Source organism: Wasmannia auropunctata, unplaced genomic scaffold (genome assembly GCF_000956235.1).
Source record: "Wasmannia auropunctata unplaced genomic scaffold, wasmannia.A_1.0 LD334204.1, whole genome shotgun sequence".
Classification (NCBI taxonomy): Eukaryota; Metazoa; Arthropoda; class Insecta; order Hymenoptera; family Formicidae; genus Wasmannia; species Wasmannia auropunctata.
The window spans coordinates 930,521-952,084 of record NW_012028686.1 but is presented as its reverse complement, the minus strand read 5'-3'; the positions used below and the strand labels follow the sequence as shown (position 1 = coordinate 952,084).

The 21,564-nt window shown below is 37.2% G+C and overlaps 1 protein-coding gene across 11 annotated transcripts in view; it reads left to right on the top strand.

The window, feature by feature from the left end:
- Positions 1-21,564, top strand: part of LOC105459190 (dystrophin, isoforms A/C/F/G/H-like) — a 440,003-nt gene that overhangs the window by 315,171 nt on the left and 103,268 nt on the right. The gene's annotated exons all lie outside the window — the stretch shown is intronic.

Sequence of the window (21,564 nt, the reverse complement as noted above, 5' to 3'; positions counted from 1 at the left end):
CCATCTGAAAAGTTACGTGCCACATTTTGCAAATTGCATCGAAAGCGAAAAAAGATAAGGCACGCGTATTCATTGGCGATCTGGCGTAGATAGGACTAATTAAAAATTTCAGTCCTATTAATTACAAATAGCAACGGAGCGAAAATCTACTTGTTAGATTAAATTAATGCTGAATATATTAAGAAGACAAAACACTTATTTTATGTTATTATTCGATATGGGATATATTAATCTTTTCCGCAAATAATCGCAATAAAATTGTAACTATTAAACAAATACATGATATCTTCTTCTTTAAAATATTAAAAAACAACAGTTCAAGTCACTTTAACTTGACTGCGACTATTTCGGTAAATGATCGCGCGAATAGTGATAAACGTCATCGAGGGAAAAAAAAAATTGGAAAGCGACGCGAATAATTGAACGCGGCACGAGTAATTTGATTTCAATTAGCCAGAGCTGCGCGGATGTCGCGATATTTTCTATCGCGAGTTTAATTGCTTCCCGAACGCGTTGGCTACATGTTAATTAAAATACTTTTTAGCCGACCCAAGAACGGAACCGATCGGTGCGCGGCGCGGCGCGGCGCCCCCGTTAATCCTGTTACCGTGCGAGTGAGCGCGCCTCTATTTTTTTTTACACGAGCGAGTGTGCGAGACTTCGCGACGAGATGAGGCGGCGGACGAGCTTACGGAAACGATAATTAATTAAGTGTACGGCACCCTTGTGTACGAAAATGCTGCGGCGGCCTTAAAGCAGCCTGACGTTATTGCCCCCGCAGAACGAATCCGCGGAAAGAAAGCGACTATGATGAACGAGCTGCCGCGGCGAGGAAGCGCTTTCCTCTGCAGACTGTTTGTTGTTACTTTCATAACGTCGTCGTGTTGTCGAGAATATTACGTTTGTACGTCTCGTTTAATGTGAAATATACGGGGGTTAATTAGGGCTGCCAAGAATTCGCTGAACGTGCGACCGATGAAAAATTATGATTGACGTAACGGCGGACTTTATGAGATCACGAAGCGAGGGCGTCTGTTTTTCCGTAACTATTATTATGCTCTTGTTCGCGTCGTGTCCGTTTTTTTCCCCCGTATATATGTATAATTTTTTTCACGATGAAATATATATCTATGTATAAACTTTTAACGGCTCTTACGACCTTTTAAACATGTCATTCTGAAAATTTAACACATACAACAGATAATAACGTATATTCTTTATTTGTTCGCGATTACCTCGAGTGTGTAGAAAATGACGAGAGAAAGAAACTGACTTACTTAAATGACGTACTAAAGAAAAGAAAGTCTCTCTTTCGAAGGAACTCATAAATAGTATATTTAACTCCAGTTTACGTATCATAAGGGGAGTTATTTATCTTCTGCGATTTTTCATTCACTAAAAAGACTATGACTAGCAGATTTGCCTCTCGGGTTATCTAACTTTATTACTAGATAAGCATTATAGAATAAAAGCGGCGATTAAGTTTATATTTAGTCATGATTTACATAATGTTTGATATTATTAATTGCAATGATTCTACGTAATTAAATTATGCCTCTAATATATCATTTACGTAGTATCATAATTATATGCATATTATCGACACTCTCTCATTATTGATGCCACATCCAACATAAGCTACTTTACACATTACGAAACTACGTCGCGTGTTTGTTCGGCTTTGCAGTTAAAAATATCACATAGGTTGCGCAACAGATGCATCCAAATAACTCGTTCCACATTTACATAATATTATGAAAATGATTTACGTATATACATAATACTATGAAAATTAATTTATCAAAATTTACATAATACCACACGAAAATAATATTGATTTTTTAATAATCGTGCGTATCACGTTCTTTACATATAGCTAAAATGCTACAGGTCTGTGTTTCATGCATATATTGCAGTATCAAGTTAATTTCCAAGTTCAAACGCGAGCGTCACTATCACGGGCATAATTAACCGCGCATGGTTATGACAGCTTCATTTCATATTTGTATTGTTTATCTGCCAGATTCGAGGTCAGAGGTAACGAGACACGAATTGCGATTGTCGTTCCGTATGCTATTACGGCGTCTTGCTTAATAATCGTCCCAGAATCACGTTAGATAAACGATCCAACTTTGAAACTCCTTTGAGAAGTCTGTCATAATCTCATGCGGGCATCCTCGGGTACCTTGACGGTTTATCTTGCTCGAACTAATTACGGATTCTTAAGAGTGATACGCGTGAATGTATAGTCGAGCTAAGTACTTCAATTTCATCCTCTGCTCGCACGTACAGAGTGCGCTAAGAGTTTCGAATATAGAATCGACTTGCGCTCGAATATTTAAGACACTTTATTAATAATACGTTATCAAAAAAATACTTAATACATTATTTAGAAATTTTTGTTGCTGTTAGTAAAATCTTAGGTCGAGATGATCGCAGAAACTTAAACGCCGTCTGTAATCTTTACACGTCTTAATTCGCCGCTGCTTGCAATTCGTACGGCATTCAAAGCCTCAGGCGGTACGTGTAGCGAACATCGTTTTTCCGGATGCAGCGTCCGATAGTTGCGACATGAGGGGAATGTGCACGACTTCTGATACACCCTGTGTACCTCAGCTTTGTCGTACTTACGAGCCAACCGTCGAGAAGTAGCGTCGCTGAGTGGCCGCGATAAATATTCATGCCGGCGGGTCATGCCTCACCAGACACGTTCATCTTTCTCTCCCTGCGTGTACCTTCACAACGGGTTTACTTACCGTCGCGATATGACGGAGAGAGCGAGAGATAGAGAGATAGAGAGATAGAGAGATACAGGGAGAGAGAGAGAAAGAGAGATAAAGACGAAACATACACGAAAAACGAGCAGTCCTGTTGCCGGTTATAGCGCGTCCGGTAGACGATACTGATGATGCTGACGCTTCTTGAAGTCGTCCGGATCAAACACACCTCCGATTTCGCGTACGTACACGCGCTCATACACGCGTGCATGCGTGCGCCAACGACATCGTTTGCGGAGAGTACCGGTATGTACACACCGCGGCTCGCAGCATCGTCCTGTACGGCGGGAAAGCGCATAAACGATGCATCCGTCCGCTGGAACCAAACGGGTACTGTATATTCAGGCACCGGGTGGTCGTAGAAAATAAGCCGTCTTACTTTCTTGAAATCCTCGCAGACGAGGGGGGCTTCGAGCCGTCGCGTTATCGATCGACGGCTCACGGTTTTGATAGTTCGGTTGGGGAGATTAAGGTGATGTACCGAAATAAGTTGACGCTGGCAGTGAGTAAGTTTTCGATAAGAAAAATGGTAACGCGTAGCCGGATAACGGTGGAATCTCACGGTTTAGAAATATCGTTCGTGTTTCCCCAGACAAAAAGTTCGGTGCGAGCTTTTTGGAAGATTCATCAGTTCTCTTCAAAGTATTATCCGACATCTGTACAAGTGAGGCAGAAATGTACATCACAATCATTTTTCAAACTTTCTAGAAGAGGCCAAAGTTTTTTTTTCTCTTTCTCACTCTTTTTCTCTCTTGTGAGAATAATGTTGTATGTTTCATGAAAATTTTATAATGCTGAATATTACATTTGTTTGCTAGTTATCGGGTCTCTAATGAGAAGAAATGATATATTTGAAGAATGTATTGTATGACATTGAATCGGTGGCATCGTTAATACCAGAATTTCTGCCACCCGCGCACATTCGGCAATACAGTATATTTCATAATTCATGGAGCAGTCCTTTAGTGACGCTAATTGGCGGTCCAATTCCCGTCCAGCTTCGTGCATAAAATACATCAAAAATTCCGCTTATCTGCCAAACGGAATCTATCCCGCATCGATCTCGATTTGAGCTGAATAAATCAAACCACAAATGTATTAATATAGCCTACGTATTTTTTTATTTTTAATTTGTATTATTTGATACAATATTCTCTAATTAGTAATTATTTTTCTGTAAAAGCTTAATTAATCAGCATTAAGAATTTTGATTAAAATTTATCTCGATGTTGAGGGATAACGAAAATAGCATATTTTAATTTTTTTATATTTACGAATAATTTTATGTAAATGATTGGTAAACAGGACATGAAGACTTTATAGTTGATCGTTGCGAAGATAGAAAATTCCAATGTCCCTAATTGCATTAATCAATAAATCACATTAAGGTTGCGTTCGGGAAGCGCGCTATCAACACTATTGCGTCATTCTCCTTTATCGTTCATTAGATGTAAAACAAAGATAGAATGATGGCGCAATAGTGCTGAAAGCGCGCTCCCTGAATGTAGCCTAAGTAAACGGTACAAATTACACGTTATGAGAAACTTGCGCTGTAGTGTTAGAAAAAGCGACATATTTTATTGTCTTTGATATCAGGAATATAAATTGTTGCGATAGATATTAAAATACACAGTATTGTATTACCTAATATTGTAGCTGGAATTACTTAATAACTTTTCCACATTAATATAATTTTTCTTAAATTTTGCCTTACAAAATAAAATTCAGCTAAAATTTCTTAAAGTTACAAATTATGAATTATAGGTATATAAAAGAAATCAAAATTGTTCTCATAATATATTTATATCTTGTAATATGTATTAGTTTATGAATACCTCCACATAAATTTTTTGTATACATAAATATACAAATATTGAATATCTTCATAAAATTCGAGCTCGTGCATAAAGATTCCGCTGAAGAAAATGTAGTCGAAATATTTAATCAACAAAATCTGTAAGCATTCTCTGATATCGATCCTTATATATTTATGATATACATCCTTATATATTTTATTAACCCAGTTAGCAAACAGTTTGTCGGTTACGTTAACTGGCGGTTCAATAACAATCGATCCCACGAGATGATTTCGGGGAGGGTGGCAATGGGATTTTAGCGGGGCGTATAGTGGAATACACGGCGAGCGAAAAGGCATATTTGATGCGCATTTACAGAGGCTATCGTCCGCGAACGGCGCGTACGGTAGTTTGCGTGCGGCAAACCGACAGTCTGCGCGCGTGTTCATACACGAACGCGCACACACGCATCACACTCCCCGATGATGGCCGACATTGTCAGCTTTTATCCCACTTCGGGAGCCGAATTGAATTTTGGACGTCCCGAGCAGAGCGTGCGCATTTTAAGTACTATTTATTCTGCATAGCGGAACACCGTAATATGATCAGGACCTATTACAGCGCTGATATTCATTTATTTACAAGTTTCCCGGCTGAAAGGCAGCTTCGGTAGCTATTAAACGCGGTGAATCGTTTTTACGAGGATCGAATCGGGTAAATACCGATTTCGCGTGATGCGTTTCCAAGATGGCTCGACAGAGAAATAGGAAAGAAGAAAGTAGAATATAATTGCTATTTATTCTGTTCTAGTCTATAATTTATTTATTCTATTCGAGAAGAGAGGAGACAGATAGACAGATATTTATTGAGCTCTAGAGTAGTATCCTCTCAAGGGCTAAAATAAATTCATTGGATAAAGGCAAGCTTGTTGCAAAAATTTAGAATTTAAATTGTACAGAACAGGAAATTAAATAATAATATAAAATAGAGAGAAAAAAAAATATAAATACAAAAATATTAAAAATGGAGAGAAGGGGAGGGGGATTAAAAGAGAAAGATAAAGAGAAAGAATGGAAAAGGGAGTGAGAGAAGGAAGGAGAGGAAGAGAGTTTCTTTTGTAATATCGTGAATTCGAGCGAACGCACAGAGAATTCACCCCGATATTTCGTTCCGTTGCGCTTAGGTAATTACCTAGGGAGCTTGTTTCTGGTGTCACGAGTTCGTCACGAGAACGAGTTAACGAACTTGTTTTTTCGATTCGCGCCGGGAGACGTGTCATCGAATCTTCTGTCGTTGATTCAATAACGGGGCACGTAGGGTGAACGTCCTCCCTCGTGCCGTACGATCCTTTCGAAATCTCGAAACCATTTATCCTCGGGAAATAAAGTCGGGAAATAATGGAATATAACGCCTCCTTAGAGATTATGATTGTCGCGACCGAATTGCAGTGTTATTTCTAGAATTACGGAAAATCGCATCGAAGTGTTCGAAATATCTCGATGCATTGTAAGCAATCCATGAAGATTGCTATGAATATTGTTACTTTATACTAATCTTAAATCTTGCAAAGATTTTTAAGTAACAATGAGATGTTAAAAAAAACGTGTCATAGTGACGTCTAATAAACCAAAACAGGTACTATGTTGTCTTTTGACTTTACTATCACGGAGAGAATTTTCTTTTAAAATTTACCCTGAAAATCATGTTAATCGTAGGACAACATGATATTTTGACAAATTTTACTGTTCACTACAATAAATTTGTTGTAGTATATACTAAAAAATATAGTAAAAATCACATAAAATTCGTCGAAATACTATGTTATCTAACGATTAATATGATTTTCAGAGTAAATTTTAAAATAAAATTCTCTCCGTGTATCTGAAATCTGATTATGATACGATCGGCGAGTTAACGTAACTCGTAATAATCGGTTAGCATACGCACACACATACACATAGACGGCGTTGCATATATCCGGTTTCAGGTAGTCTGATGGATGTCCTTAAGCTGCGACTATGATAATACGATTCCATTGGCCTAATGCATCAGGTGTATCGCAACTCGCCGCAAATGTGCCTTCAGCCAAATTCATTTGCCATTTGACGAGCCGTGCAGTGCGTCCTGTGCAACGCTGCGCGTGCGATGTACCGTAGGAGTTCGTCGAACAAGGGGACGCACCTCCCCCTCCTCTCCGATCATTGATCCGAGTTAGATCGCTGCTGCGGAACATCAATGGGGCGTTAATTCATCGAATGCACGTCGCCGTGCATGCCCGTGACGTCGTTAACGTTGGCGTACCGTGACGATTTCACGAGGAAGAACAACGCACCGTTACTGCCGCGGGAATTCATCCGTTAATCATCGTCAGGACTCAAAACTCGATTCTCTTGGGTGGGATCTGCCGGAGACATTTCTCCATTCTCCGCTTAATCCTGCCGATGCCGTTGTAAAACGAACAACGTAATCGTGTCTCTATCTTCTCATTACGCACAAACGAAAAGACGACATTTGCAGCACGTGAAATTTATTACCATCTTCGATCGTTTCTCTCCGAGAAACGTAATTGAGAAACAGACGTGCCATGATTTCATAAAGACTGTAATTGGAAATGTAATCTTGACTGACATCTTCTCGTTATAACTACGACTATGTACGACATTTTATATTATGTTTAATTTTTTCAATCGCTAGTATTCACGATCTATTATCGAATAAATGCGGAAATAGTTATGTGATGACGCATCTTTTCACGTATATATTATATGACATTGAACTTACGCAGCAGAAATATCTTTGCTTTGCGCAACTGTAGCAACATTTATTGTCCGCTGTATAAGCGATAGCGTCGTTATATTAACGCGACGGGTGTATCACAGAGGGAACAATTGGTCCAAATTGTTGGCCATTTTTTCTACCTTCTCGTGACAGCATCGTTATGGTCGACAGTTCCATGATATTTGCGCGAATTGAATCGACGAGTTACCATTCATGACGTTTTAAAAGCTCGGTCGAGGATACGGCACGTTAAAGGACTGTAAAATCGGACGCACGTCGGCACGCATTCGCGGGCGCGCCGATAATCCGGAAGGGCGGAAACGTGACATTCTGAACCCTCGCATACGCGTCCAGAGATATCCCAATTCCAAATCTGACAGCGCGTACACTGATCTGCACTTTGTTTTCGTTCACGGTGCACGATTATGTATCCGTAATCCAATCGGTGACGGCAGATCTTATCGTCGTAAATCCGAGTTGCCAGGCGCTATCATCGTTTCAGGCAGTAAGCTCGCGATGAGAAGCAGTTAAAACGGCGCGGCGACCGGTTTTTGCTGAGAAAAGCATAAAAGCGCGTATACGCGCACGAGATAGTATTATCTGACACGTGTTCTATATACTTTGCGGCATCTATATACTTTGCAGTACTTTGCACAATTCAAACTTTTATATCTGTTTTCTCAATAATCCTTGAATTTACTATCCATTTTTTTTAAATATTACAATCATTGATGGTATTGAAATTGTTCGAGTTTAAAAACAAGACTCGACAACATATTGGAACGTGTCCGTCAGTCAATTGGTTAATTATTCTCAACTAATTGATTAAAAATGATATATAGATCTATTTAAATGTCAAAAAATTGTAAAGATAAATAAATTTATAGAAGAAATATCAAAGGAGAGAGATATTCTCACACTTTAAAGGCCTTTATATTTGGATTAATTTGGATTATATTTCTGTATTCTATGAAAATATCATTTTTTATACTTTTCTTTTTGTGTTATACTAAACATGTTAATGTGCAACCCATATGTTACGAAAATGATAAACTGGAATAGATCAAATTAGACAAGATAAATCAGCTAATATATATTGAATCAAGTAGTAAATTAAATCGGATTATATCAAAAAATATCGAATTAGTCTTTGACCAAGACTTTATTAGAGTCAGTGTGAAAATTAGATATCGCATCAATTTAATATTCCTTGTATGCGACTCGAAAGCTAGTCTGTGAGTTCATCGTCAAATGATACCAGTGAAAACGTTCGGAAAATTGACGAAATCGTAAAAATCAGTTAAAATCGTCGATCGTAAAAGTCGAAATTCAGGCAGTACTCGCTAAACTGTGATAAGAGAGAAAGAGAGAGAGAGAGAGAGAGAGAGAGAGAATGAGAAAAGAAAAAAGACTAGGGCACCGCCAATGATACCAACTGCCGAGGAGTCTAATGGATCTTTAGAAGCAAAAAGCAGGGAAAAAAGAGCAGGGGAAAATCGGCCACTTACGTGTGGCGAAGCATATACGAAGAGCATTTCGCCCCCCGTCATTTACAGCCACTCAAAAATTTCCGAGTTTCCAGTAAATTATTCTCCCGCTGCTATATGATGCGCCCGTTTCGTGTGACGCGATCTGTAAAGCGTAAATGTTTGTTAATAGCTCTCACTTGCCACTTGCAGAGAAATGTATATGGTGAACACCAGTATGAATAATTCGATAATACACGCGCTTAATGTCGGAATAATACGGCGAGTATTGGAAAGCAATCGATCATTCGTCACCGCTGCCGGTAAATTTTTCAGGCATAAGCGATGCTTTGGGCCGCGGAATATATCAGTCTATTTTTTATTTCGTTTATACCAAGTTATGTCATGCAAATTACGGTCGTCTTTGTAGTGCGTAAGTGTAGATATTTTTCATTCCCGTGATATATGAATTTATCTTCTCAAATGTGCGTGTCACATCGAAATCAGCTCGATATACTTATGTGGCACAAAAAGGCTTTTTTTTTAGTGGAACATCCACACTGTCTACAAAGTAATCTTCGTAGTCATGCAAAACCATATGGAACTACTATGCGTTCATAACAGTAGAGAGTACCAATAAAGCTCCGACGTTGGTAGATACTTCGGTTCTTTTACGCGATTTCTTCGATTACGATTGAATCGGTTCTTCTGCCGCAGAGTCATAAAACTACCTTTTACGAGTGTTTTCGACTCCGTGTGGAAAGCTATATAAAAAAATATTTTGTAAGTGTTAGTGTTTGACACTTTTAACAAGAGAGATTTCTCGGTATTATCCTTTGCACATTCAGAAACATTTTTTGTTATTTCTCACTCAATCGTAAACTATTACTTAATTCTTCTATGTATTGCAAAGTAAAAAATTGTTTTGTTTTGCATGTAATTAATTCAATTTAAAAATAATAACTAAATAGTTAATCTTAGTAATGACTTCAGTGATACGGTAGAGCTTCTATTTATTTACGTATTGGTTTTTTTAGACTAAAACTTGTGTTCTAATTAAAAGGCAACATTCTGAATTGCTTTGACGCACACGTTTATTGCTATAAAAACAAGCGGTAGATAGTATAAAGCACAAAAAGAAAACATCTCTACTAAAATAACTGTGTTAAAAAAATATGTGAGCTAGTAGATCAGAATAACTGGAGCAGAATGGGGGAAAAGAAACTGTAAATTATTATTGTTACAATTTTTATTTTGTTGCACATTATATGATAAATAACATTTTAATACACATTTAATATAATCATATTAATTGTAATATAATTATTTAATCCTTTGGAGAAATAGGTTATCCAGATCTTGATTCTCGAGGTTTTATTGACTTAGATGAAAAGTTCTATCACACATAATAATTTAACATAAATTAACTTAAAGCTATAAAATATCAAATTAAAATGACATTTTAAATTATAAATATTGTTTTATTAAAAAAACATGCCAATATTCGTTCGATCATATGCTGCTGAGCGATCGACTTCTTGTAGTCCTATTTTTTTAAGTATAGTTGACAGCAAAGTTCGGAACGTTCGTCGGCGACGAATATGGCTCCATCATCTCAAAGAGGAAGTTTCATATCCGATGTGGTCGTGTTTCGATCCAACGTGTTTCGCGAGATAGCCTTTGCAAAGATGGAAACTCAATGTTCACAAAGAAGGTCAGCCTGTCGTTCATAGCGTAACTCCGATACAATCGATCGGCCGGCAGACCCGATGATATTTATCTGTAGTTATTGCAAATGGAAGTAAACCTTCGGTATAGCCGTGACTCCGTGCAACATTTTAGAATCGCGATCGCAATTGCAAACTGTAACAAGGTCGCGACTACGTGATGCGGAGATTTCAGGAGATTACACGAGTCTATAGTTTTATAGTTTACAAACACATAGATTTTTTGTAAGTAATTATCGTTATCGCGTTTATCAGTGAATACTTTGTACGTACAAATGAGCGACTTTATTTTTATTTTACATTGATATATTTGACAAAAATTGTTCATTCCTTTAATTATAAAACCATTTAACATTCGAAAGGGGTATGATAAGTGCTGATTTCTGAACGAACGTTCAGAAATAGACGTGCTTTTAAAGAGCGATTAACACCCTGGACACCGCGTGTGTCTTCGATCGATAACCATACCGTCCACATTAGCGCGATGTCTCGTTGTCGCGTCGAAAGCATTTAGCGATATCCCGAAGGACGCACCAAAAAAAAGCGAAGTATACGGTGGCGGAGTGCCAAGTGGGCAGGTAAAGGGAGTACTTTGCATTTAACTGTTCCGCGCGGTAGCTGAGTTTTGATCGGCGACGGGGATGAAGCCAGAGCGTAACGATGGCTGCTGCGGCGCTCTCTAATCGTCCGCAAGCCGCTTAACCCCCCTGTTACTTCCCGCCTACTCCGTGCACTCGCTCCGGTTTCGGTACCGACCGCTCGACGGTCCGTACACTCGTTTCTCCATCAGCCTCCAGCAACAGTCAGTAGCTACTACCACCGCCAACGTGTACCACCGTTGCTGGCATTATCGTCCCCTTCCTCCTTTTCCCCTGCTGCCCCCGTCTCTCCCTTGTGAGCTAACCGAGATTCCCGAGGCCACTACATCGACAATTCGTGATATAACTGAGACTGGACTACCACCGATGAGGCTTCCCAAGACACAAATCGCGCTTCTCTTGAATCGATAGGCGAATTACGTTACCATAAACGCAATGCCATTGACGGGAAGATTGACTTTCAATCTTTACATGATTATAATTTTATCCGTAACAACAAAGAATTAATTTTTGCTAGCTTTTATTTCTTTTAATTAATTAATTTCTCGTTTATTCAAATAGAAAACATGATTGAATTCTTTCAGAATAAGCATTTATAGAATCTCATACGCTTATTTTAAATGCTCCAAAAATATAATCTTTCGTAGGTGTGAAGTTATTTTAATACGGATCTTTTGAATTTTTTTTATTGAAGAAATTTCGCTTTAATAAAAAAAAGTTGAAAATTCCTTTTAAATTCATTCTGAAGTTTCACAGTTATTATGCATTTCATTGAGAAAATTGTTAGTAATTTGAGATGAAAATTGTACTTTTTTATGACTTTTTAAAAATTTCTCTAAATCTAGATTAAAAGACTTTCAAATAACATAACTTGTCGCTTATTTGATAAAATAGAATTTCTTCTTAATTTGAAATTGAAAGTGTTTAGAAATGGGTGAAACCCTATGTTTCGGAAAAATTATCTTCGATTATCATTGATACATTTTAATATTACCTTTTTTTTTAGTAAAGAGATAATACAAAGAGATAACTTTATAACACATTTCTCTTCCTCTCATTTTTCATCTCTTGCAATTATTAAAATATAATGTAAACGGTCTGTGCAAATAACATCGGCAAACCTCTTGTTCCACAAATTGCGGGAGTCAATTAATTGAAATGTTATTTATTTCTCTCCCTGTTACGTTCTTCCTGCAATGATACCTCGAAATGCATTTTCAAATTTCTTGCATTTAAATTCACCTGGCTTCATTAATTTATATGAAAACACGCAGCTATCGGAGTTTTCATCGTGGCATCGTTATCGCGATTCTTGCTTGCGCTCGATCCTAAGCAGTAAACGCTGCAACTGAAGTATCTCTAAATGGCGTACACTTGAAAACGAATCCTCCTTGAAACAGGAATAAAACCAGGGGACAGTTCTTTCTCGTTTAAGAAACCGACCGAAAGTGTCAATATAGAAAGGAGGGCCACGGGTATATTCGTTACCGCGATCGCATTTATTTTAATTTCACGATCGTAACCCGGATATCAGGAATTCCGTTTCACCGTCGCGACCTAAACGAAGCGAGTAAATTACTCTTGGTTCATCGGGGAAGCGCCGCTCCGGGGGTTAAGCCGCTGGACGCGGGGAACTGCTTTACAAATCCGCCTCGTTACTTACCACAAGCTGGTTCGCTCCGCCGTATGCATTATTCATTCCTCGTCTTCTTCTCTCACGCCGTATATTTTATTTCGATCGGGCCCGATCGCGCTCGATGGCATGCTTTCTAATCCAATAAAGTGTGCGACACATTTCACCCGCAACTTGTCGCCGAGAATCGGACACGCTTCATTGATTCGGTAACCAGATGGTGGTTGTACTACTTTCAACTATCACGCATACGATCGCGAACACTCGGGATGACTTTTCCTAAAGAAAAAAATTGATATTTTCTTGTCTTCAAATAAATCTTGTTCATGCATTATGCACTATCGAATATTTCGTGAGCATTAAATTGATATATTTTTTCTGATTATAACACAATTGTATAAAATCTTATTGAAATTCAATTTACGAAGCTCTAATCGAATTTTTTAAAACAATTGTGAGTTATATAATAAATACTTTATTATATTTATTTTAATGATGCTAATTTCGGATTATCTTATAATTGATTAAGAATTATTACTAACAATAAAGTCTAGATTTGAACGCTTTACACGCTTTTACATTAAAATAAGTCGAAAATAAATTTTTCGAATTATTAATGTTCATTAACGATACAAAAAGATAAATGCGTTTAAAAATAAATTCTGATCTGTTTGAAACATGTGGATGTGCTACCACTCATTTCTAGACTAGAATCCTTTCTAGAGAATGAAATGATTTCCTTTCCAGAAAACTCGTATAACAGAGTGTATAAATTATTCCGTCTCATCGTACATATCGCATGCGAAGACTGGAGGTTTTCTATTTCCCGATGTATTCGCTCTACTCCTGTCTTAAAGGTATAACCATGATTTCGTCTGAAAGCAGCTCATACTCGGAGTAAATATCAGTCATTTCCACTTTTCTCTGGGCAAATGAGCATCTCTATATTTTATACTTTGTTTGCTCCGCAAAAATGCGTAAACTATCGCATAAACCATATTTACCGCGATGCATAATGTATTGCAAACACGTAATAGATTATGTCTCAAGCTACGTTTTATAAATTGAAGATTTCCACACGATTGCACTTATATTGAAGCTCGAACGCTGGAAATCTATCAGCCTCTTTTTTTATCGAACAATAGAAATTTAGCTAAAGCTGTCAGCGCAGTTTCGAGAGACTTTGGAGCAAGCCGGTCGAAGCTGTGTTCTCTTAAAATTCATTGAAGCTTCGCTAAACTTTCCCGAAAGTTTCCATCTAGGCGTTCTGCATCCGTGTATCCGCTATAGGAGAAAACAGAATATGTAACATTTATGTAAATGCGGCGCTTGTTTCTGTCCATATTCCTTTTGCAGCGAAGAAGTTCCATTAATTGCAGACACACCGTGTGAATTTAACGTGCAACATTGATTACAGAACGAAAATGTAATTGTTAAAATTACTTTAATTTACTTAAACCACTTAAGATATTATACAAATATACACTATCGACAAAGAAGCAAGAAGATAAATTTGATTGATTAATTTTAAACGTGTATTAAGACTCTTTCTTTACTTCCAATGTCACAATATCTATGAATTCACAATAACCTAGTTACTATGTGTACGAGCGTATCCTGTTTTTGGCAAAATATCCCGCTTTCTGTGGATGGTAATAAATTAATAGTAGAGTTATTAAGTTATGAATTAGCTCGAACCGCATAGAGCTTCTAATGCGATTCTGACCATGAATTATATAGAATTGTATTAGCCGGATATTTAAACTGCTTTGCATAAATTCATTACCCCTACGTAACCGCGTTGAATTCAATTTACGCCCACGCTGCAACACAAAGGAAATGTCTCGCAGCGATGTCAAAGTTTACCCGATTCGAAACTAGCGTTGATGATAAAGTAACACATACACACACACACAGAGAGAAAGAGGAGGGAGGGAGGGGGAGAGATTGATCACGTATTACAATTCAAATTCCGCTGGAGCGATGAGATTTCACTTATTTAAATGGCGATTAAAACATTATTTAATTAATTAAGACACTAACCTTACATATTGTAATTTTATTATTTGTTCACGCAATGATCATTGCATTTTTAAAAATATTTAAGAATTGTTTAGCAATTAAAAAGCTCGAATATGTAAAATGATAATAATTTTATATATTAATTTCCTATAGTATAAAATTATCATCTTTTCTGATTTTGACAACATAACGTTTCAGAATCATGTGTTCATTGTCTGTATGCTTTCGCGTTTCCACACGTATTAAACAATTATTAAAAAAAGAACTATATTTTGTATAACAAAAATGTCACAAATTATATTATTGCAACGTTGAGCAAAATGGAGAAGAGGATAAATTACTCCGTAAGAGTTTTAGCGATTTATCGTGATATTATGAGTGAATTCGGCTAAAACGCTGCGCATTGTGAAGAGGATTTTAGTGAAACTTTTCAAGTAACTCGATAATACTGTCAAGAGCAAAAAATGTTCTTGCGAACTATGCGAATCGACATGAGCGACGGTAGTGGTGAATTGACACGAAGTGCATCGAGATGTTCGTTGCTCGGGGCGTCGAAGGTGAACAGGTAGATGAGAATTGTTCGAACGTTCTCCAGAGACGAATTATCCGAGAGTGACAGTGGGGTGATGAGGAGACTTTGGGGTACGTAATTACGGTGGATTACCGTTGGTGTGCGCCCAGGGGGGGCACTTGGCCCGGGGGGCGTGCCACCCTACAGGGTTATCACCCTCGGGGGGTACGTGCCCGAAAAACGTTCGACGACGCACGATATATCTACATATCCTACACACTACTGGCGGAACTGCATCTCTTCGAACAGGTAAAGATTTGTATAGTATGAAGATGTTCTTCGGCGAATCGATATTGTGCAGCGATAGAAAAGTATCGAGATGAAAATATTCCAATTCTGATGTAACTATGAATGTCGACATAGAAATATGACGGATCAAAAAAGTATATTCTTTGGATGCGCGCATTTGGTTTGAAATAATTTTATACGAGAAAGAGATATATTACTGTAAAATACACATTATTTGATTATGTACATACTTTATATTGTACATTAAATAAGGCTTGCAGCATACATATGTAAGTTTTCTTTGTGTAAAATTGTTTCGAAAGAGATGGGATGAGGAACACTTTTTTATCTACTATAGAGATGTGGAACTTTTATTAATGATGCTAGAACAATTGCAATCAATCATACGAAGCTTTTCTTTTTACACGGAGACCACGGATATAGAAAATTGCTTTAGATTAAGAGCGCTGCAATAATTACGTAACAAAAAGAAAGAAACTATAAGCTTAAATATCTAATATATTAAATGTATAAAAATAAACTTAAATTCTTTGATTATCAAACTTCTTTCGGTTAATTATAATTCAATTTTTGATTTAACAAATTCTTTAGTTTTTTCTAATTTTTGTAGTTAATGTAGCTTTCGATCTGAATTAACTCGTTGAGGTTCGAAACCATTACAGAAATAAATACCGGGAGCAAATAGAAGATTTTATACGATTCTCTTTTACATTCTCCATTCTATGAAAAGGATAAAAGATCCGGGCCTCATTACCGGACTTTTGTACGCTTAATACGAATAAATCGTCGCTCTTTTCCGCGCTAAACGAACGACACGGCTATTCGTAAAGCGCCGCTCGCGAAATCTCGGCGCGTTTTGAGATTAATTGGCAATTCCTCATTAGAAGTCCCCGCTGGTGGTGCTGGTGCGCACGCGTCACCGGCACTTTCCGCATAAGTACGCAGACATTGATTAAGGCCCCCGCCGCCGCCGTCGCCTATTCCCCATTAAATACGTCACACGGAATTCTGAGCGGTGCGGCAGCCGAAACCTCTTGAATTATGCTCGTCCTGCCGATTCCTGGGCGGGTATGTACCCTTCGCCGGGGATGTGTCCCTCGCACTACCACTCGTGACCGGGGCTTTCCCCTATTCACGGTCGATACGATCCGATAACTGCTCGAGTGGATAAGAATCGCGCGAGTTAGTTTCGGAGTTCGCTGACGAATTCCTAGACTCAGCCCTTACCCAATCGACCGATCAATGAAGCAGAGAGATTTCGATCATTAATTAAATATTTAAATCAACAATCTAAATCTATTCCTGGAGATGTGTTTTCGGACGTGCAATCGATTCAAATTCGTCGTCTATTAATGAAGAGAGGGGATTTTCCACAAATCTATTATATCAAGCGCGAATAGCGAGGTAAACGCAAAAAGAAAACTCATTTGTTTCGCTTCATACAAGGGAAGATTATATAATTTTATAATTCATATATACATAACTGCATTGACAGATCAGAAATTTCAAAGCAATATTATTCTCCGGATCGTTCGTGCTCTTAATCTGCGTTCTGTTGATTTTTGCACTGTAAAGAAAACCGAGAAACCTATTTTGCTTCTCGCAATCGATATTGTGTGCTTAAATCGAATTTGAGTCGATCATATTTTTCACTAATTATCGAAACGGACAATTCCATGACGCGACAACAGAAAAACCGCATTGCGTTTTACAAATTGATTTTGCTTGCATTACAGTGATCAATCCCGTTTATGAGCATATCGGGGCAAATATTACTTATAGGAATTACTTGTAAGTCACGATTTTATCGCTTATTGCCGGAATAATTGAAAATTAGTATTAATATCATGTTATGTGCAGTATCAGATAAACGTATCAGATGTTACGTATAAAATGATACACCAATGGCCGATTGCAATACATTAATTGCAATATGTTAATCAGTGGGTAATATCTCAGTTTGGTGTAATGGGTTGATGAATATAATATCGAGCACTCGCGCGGAAACAATAATGTGACTTTTCATGAAATGTTTGCGGGTTTCCATTTGAATTTGACCTTTTTACTTTAAAAAGCGGGAGATTATAATTTCGCAAACGTTTCAGTACGTAAGCGGAATTAATAATAAAATTTCATACCATTGAAAATGATATGCGTTTATTTCCCTGTTTTGATATGGAGATATTTAATCATGGATATTGGATTATTGATGTGAAACTTCGTTATATCATTTTCACGATCTTTCCCTGTTGTATATTAATTGCAACGAAATAAATCGCTGTACCATCTATCTTTAATAGAACGTAACGGAATATTACATCCATCTTTGTGGATGTGAAGAGAATTGGATTAAGATTAACGGTTTAGTTTCGCGGTTCCAATTAAATTCAGATATTCTACGACAGTTCCTGGAATTGATTTAATCGCCGCATTTACGTGGATAGGAATATTAAGCATAAATTTAGATAGTTATTAGGATCAAGTTGGACATTCGCAAATGGTATTTAATGGAAAAATAATGGTAGCAAATTTTTGAATGTAATCATGTTGAAATAATCTCGAGAAACATCAGAATATATATTAAATAAAAGTTACCAGATTTTATTAAATAAAACAGATCTTCTTTGAATTTTACTCAGCGTATAACTGAGTTAATAGCAGGAATATTTTATTTGATAATTCATTCGGAGATAAGTCATATATTATGCCGCTCGTTAGAAAGATCATGCTATCTCTAATCAGAATTCCTCATGTTACTTTCTCCAAAAAGCGAATGTCACGTCCACTGTTTTTTAAGCGAATATCAGTCTATCGTAAAATTAAAATAATTGCCTATCGACATTAAATGAATGACGTGTAAAGGTCGAGCGAAAGGGGGGGGGGCGAGCGAATTAATTAAATTGTCGATAAAGCGAAAAGCGAAATCGTGCTATCGTCGCGTCGGTTGCGTGTCGTTAGTGACGTCGCTGGTTGATTTTATTATCGGACGTACATATCGCATTGTAAATCGCGAAGTGACAAAATGCGTGACGCATGAGCGAATCGGTGCTAGAACTGCTCGTGGAAATCAGTTCGACGGAAGTGACGCTGTCTTTTTTTTTGTTTCTGATAATTGTACGAGGCATTTCACAATTATAATTTTAATTATTTAAATTATTTTTTTAATTGTGTAACATTTGATTTAAAAAAATCATTTTTTTTAATTATGGAATCATAACTTTTATCTAATTCAAACATACACAAATAATTTTTTTTTTCATATATTATATAAGCTTTATATATTTGCACTTTAAAAAAACTAATTATTTCTTATCAATTTTGTACATCTTATATAGTATTACTTATTTTAATTACTTAGCTATGCACTCTTAAAAATTAAAAAATAAATAGCTTTCATTTACTTTGCACGTAACGAAGATATTTTCTTTTTTCTTTGTTAATCGCAGATTCTCCGACAAATTTAAAAGAAATTGATTGCTTCTTTTAATAAAAATTTCGTGAAATTCGTCCGAACTTCATTTAACGATGCAAATTCGGGAGATTCTGCGACTGAATTCTTAATAAGAAAAAAAATTCAATGGCAAGTTTCTCAGGAAACTCTTAAAAATCCAAGCCTTTTAGCACACCTTGTATATGCTGTGTGTACCGGCTACCATGCGCATCGACGTCGCCAGTAAGGCGCATTTGCGTAATTGCACAGTGAACCGCGATAAGAACTTCGGAGCACCGTCGGATAATGCAAAAACGTTTTGTACTTTGCACTTTTTTCCGAGCCATCTCCCTGGTGCATCCCTGAACATTTTAATACTTAGCCCGCCACGATGGCGTCCCCGGGAGAGCTCCATTAGTGCGAAAAATCTAATCGACATCGTGGATACGTTCTTGAGAGATCGCAACGACATCGATACAACTTTAGGAAATTGTTAGCTGACAAGTGCGGCGAAACGAATCTTATCAGCCTATAAGAAGATACTGTTATTCGAGCGAATTTTTTTCCTTATTAAAATTACATCAATGAAATTTATGAAGTCTTTCTCTCAATTATTTTATTTTTATGATTATTAAAATTTTCGTTTCGTTCCTGTTGTACAACATGGAACATTAAGTCCGAATTGAATGAATATTAAAGTAGAAAATTTATGATAATAATTGTAACGGAAAAAACATACGTGTTATAAACTTTAATTAGCAGCATTGCGCCGTTTTTTTTTTTTAACAATGTAGAAATAAAATTATTTTTGTAATGATTAATTCTAGACGTATACACGCTACATGCAAATATTGAGATTAATGTGGGTTAGCTAATTTATATTTCCGCTTGCATACCTGTATGTTTTGTACATCTTCATTCTTACATCCATGTTGTTGAATAGCGCGACGGTGAACACAATACGACTGGAAAAATATTATTCGGCATCGTAATATTTATTGCCAGACGTCACTGTATGCCGAGCTAGTAATTCATAATCTGTGGATTTTTGAAGATCCCGAAGGTTGCACGGGGTCAACTCCACGCGCGCGCCCGTCGAGCTTTAAACGAAATTAGCTTCCGCGCAAGCTGCCACCAAGAGCGCTAATTAAACGTTACCAATTCGAGCGCTCGACGGACGTACGATCCGTCTGTCGCTGGGTAGGAGCCGGTTTGATCGATGTGCCCAATTTTCCGGAGCGCGTTCTCCGGCGCAAGCGGTATCCTCGTCGATATATTTACTCCTTTTTTTCCCCGAGAGAAAAGCGAGCGCCACGTCCTCCCCTTCCTTCTTTTTTTTCATTACGCGTGTCTCCGCGATGCACACCGGGTGTCACCGGCGTCAATTCGCGCGGAAACTGCAGCTGAAAAATATCTCGCTCTGACCCGTCGATCATCGACCCAGATGGGAATCGAGTCCTGGGCCAGAATCGTTCTCGAGATTGCAGCCTTCAATTCGTGCGTGTCAAAAATTGAAGAGGGTTGAGAACGGGATGGGAAGAGGGGCAGGGAGATAGCTGGGGGATTTGAAAAGGGAGCGCGACCGTCGTTGACAGGCAGACGATTTCAGATTAAGACAACGCCGCGGCAAACGGAAACGAGAGATATTTCATGGACTTTGTAGTGCCGTTGCTATTGCATGTTGTTTCTCTGGAGAACGTTCCCTCTTTCATATTTTTTTCATTTTCCAATGTTTTCTGACATCGAATTACACGTGTATCAACGGTGTTTTTGATAATATTTTTATACTTTTACTATATTAATATACATGCGTAATCTCTATGATAAAATTGAAAATTTTTTTCAAAAATCATTATTTTTCTTTACATCATCTGTATTAAAATATAAAACATATACCTGTAATAATATTTATACGAATCTGAATGGAATGATATTCATATGCAATATTAAAACAAACTATTAATGTTTTCAATTAAACATTAATTATGTAATTATTTTATAATAATAACTTTATTATGGACGCAAATTGATTGGCTTCTAATTACTAAATAATTACGCTAGTTCAAATTGCTTTTAGGAATTACAAATTATCAATTACAAAAATACTATTATTTCCAAACCTACAATTTTAGATTATTGATATTTTAGATATATTGATATTTTATAAATATATATTTTTTAACTGCAAAGAGAATCTGGTCTTACTTTATTCCACATTTCTCATTAATACAGAAATCTCTTGAAATTTGGCTTAATGAAACTTTTTGTCTAATTTCGTATTGATGAGAAATGTGGAATAAAGTAAGACCAGATTTGCATGTAACTGCGAACCATATATAGCTGCTTTAAAAGGAACAAAACAAATCCTATTGTTCTTGCCGTGACGCCAGCGAATATTTCTTAATTCACTCGCATCGGCGCCGATTTATTTTCATTGGCGCATGCATTGCATGTCGGCGCCGACGTACTCGTATACCACCGTTGTACATGGAAACTCGTATATAAATCATTTCTAT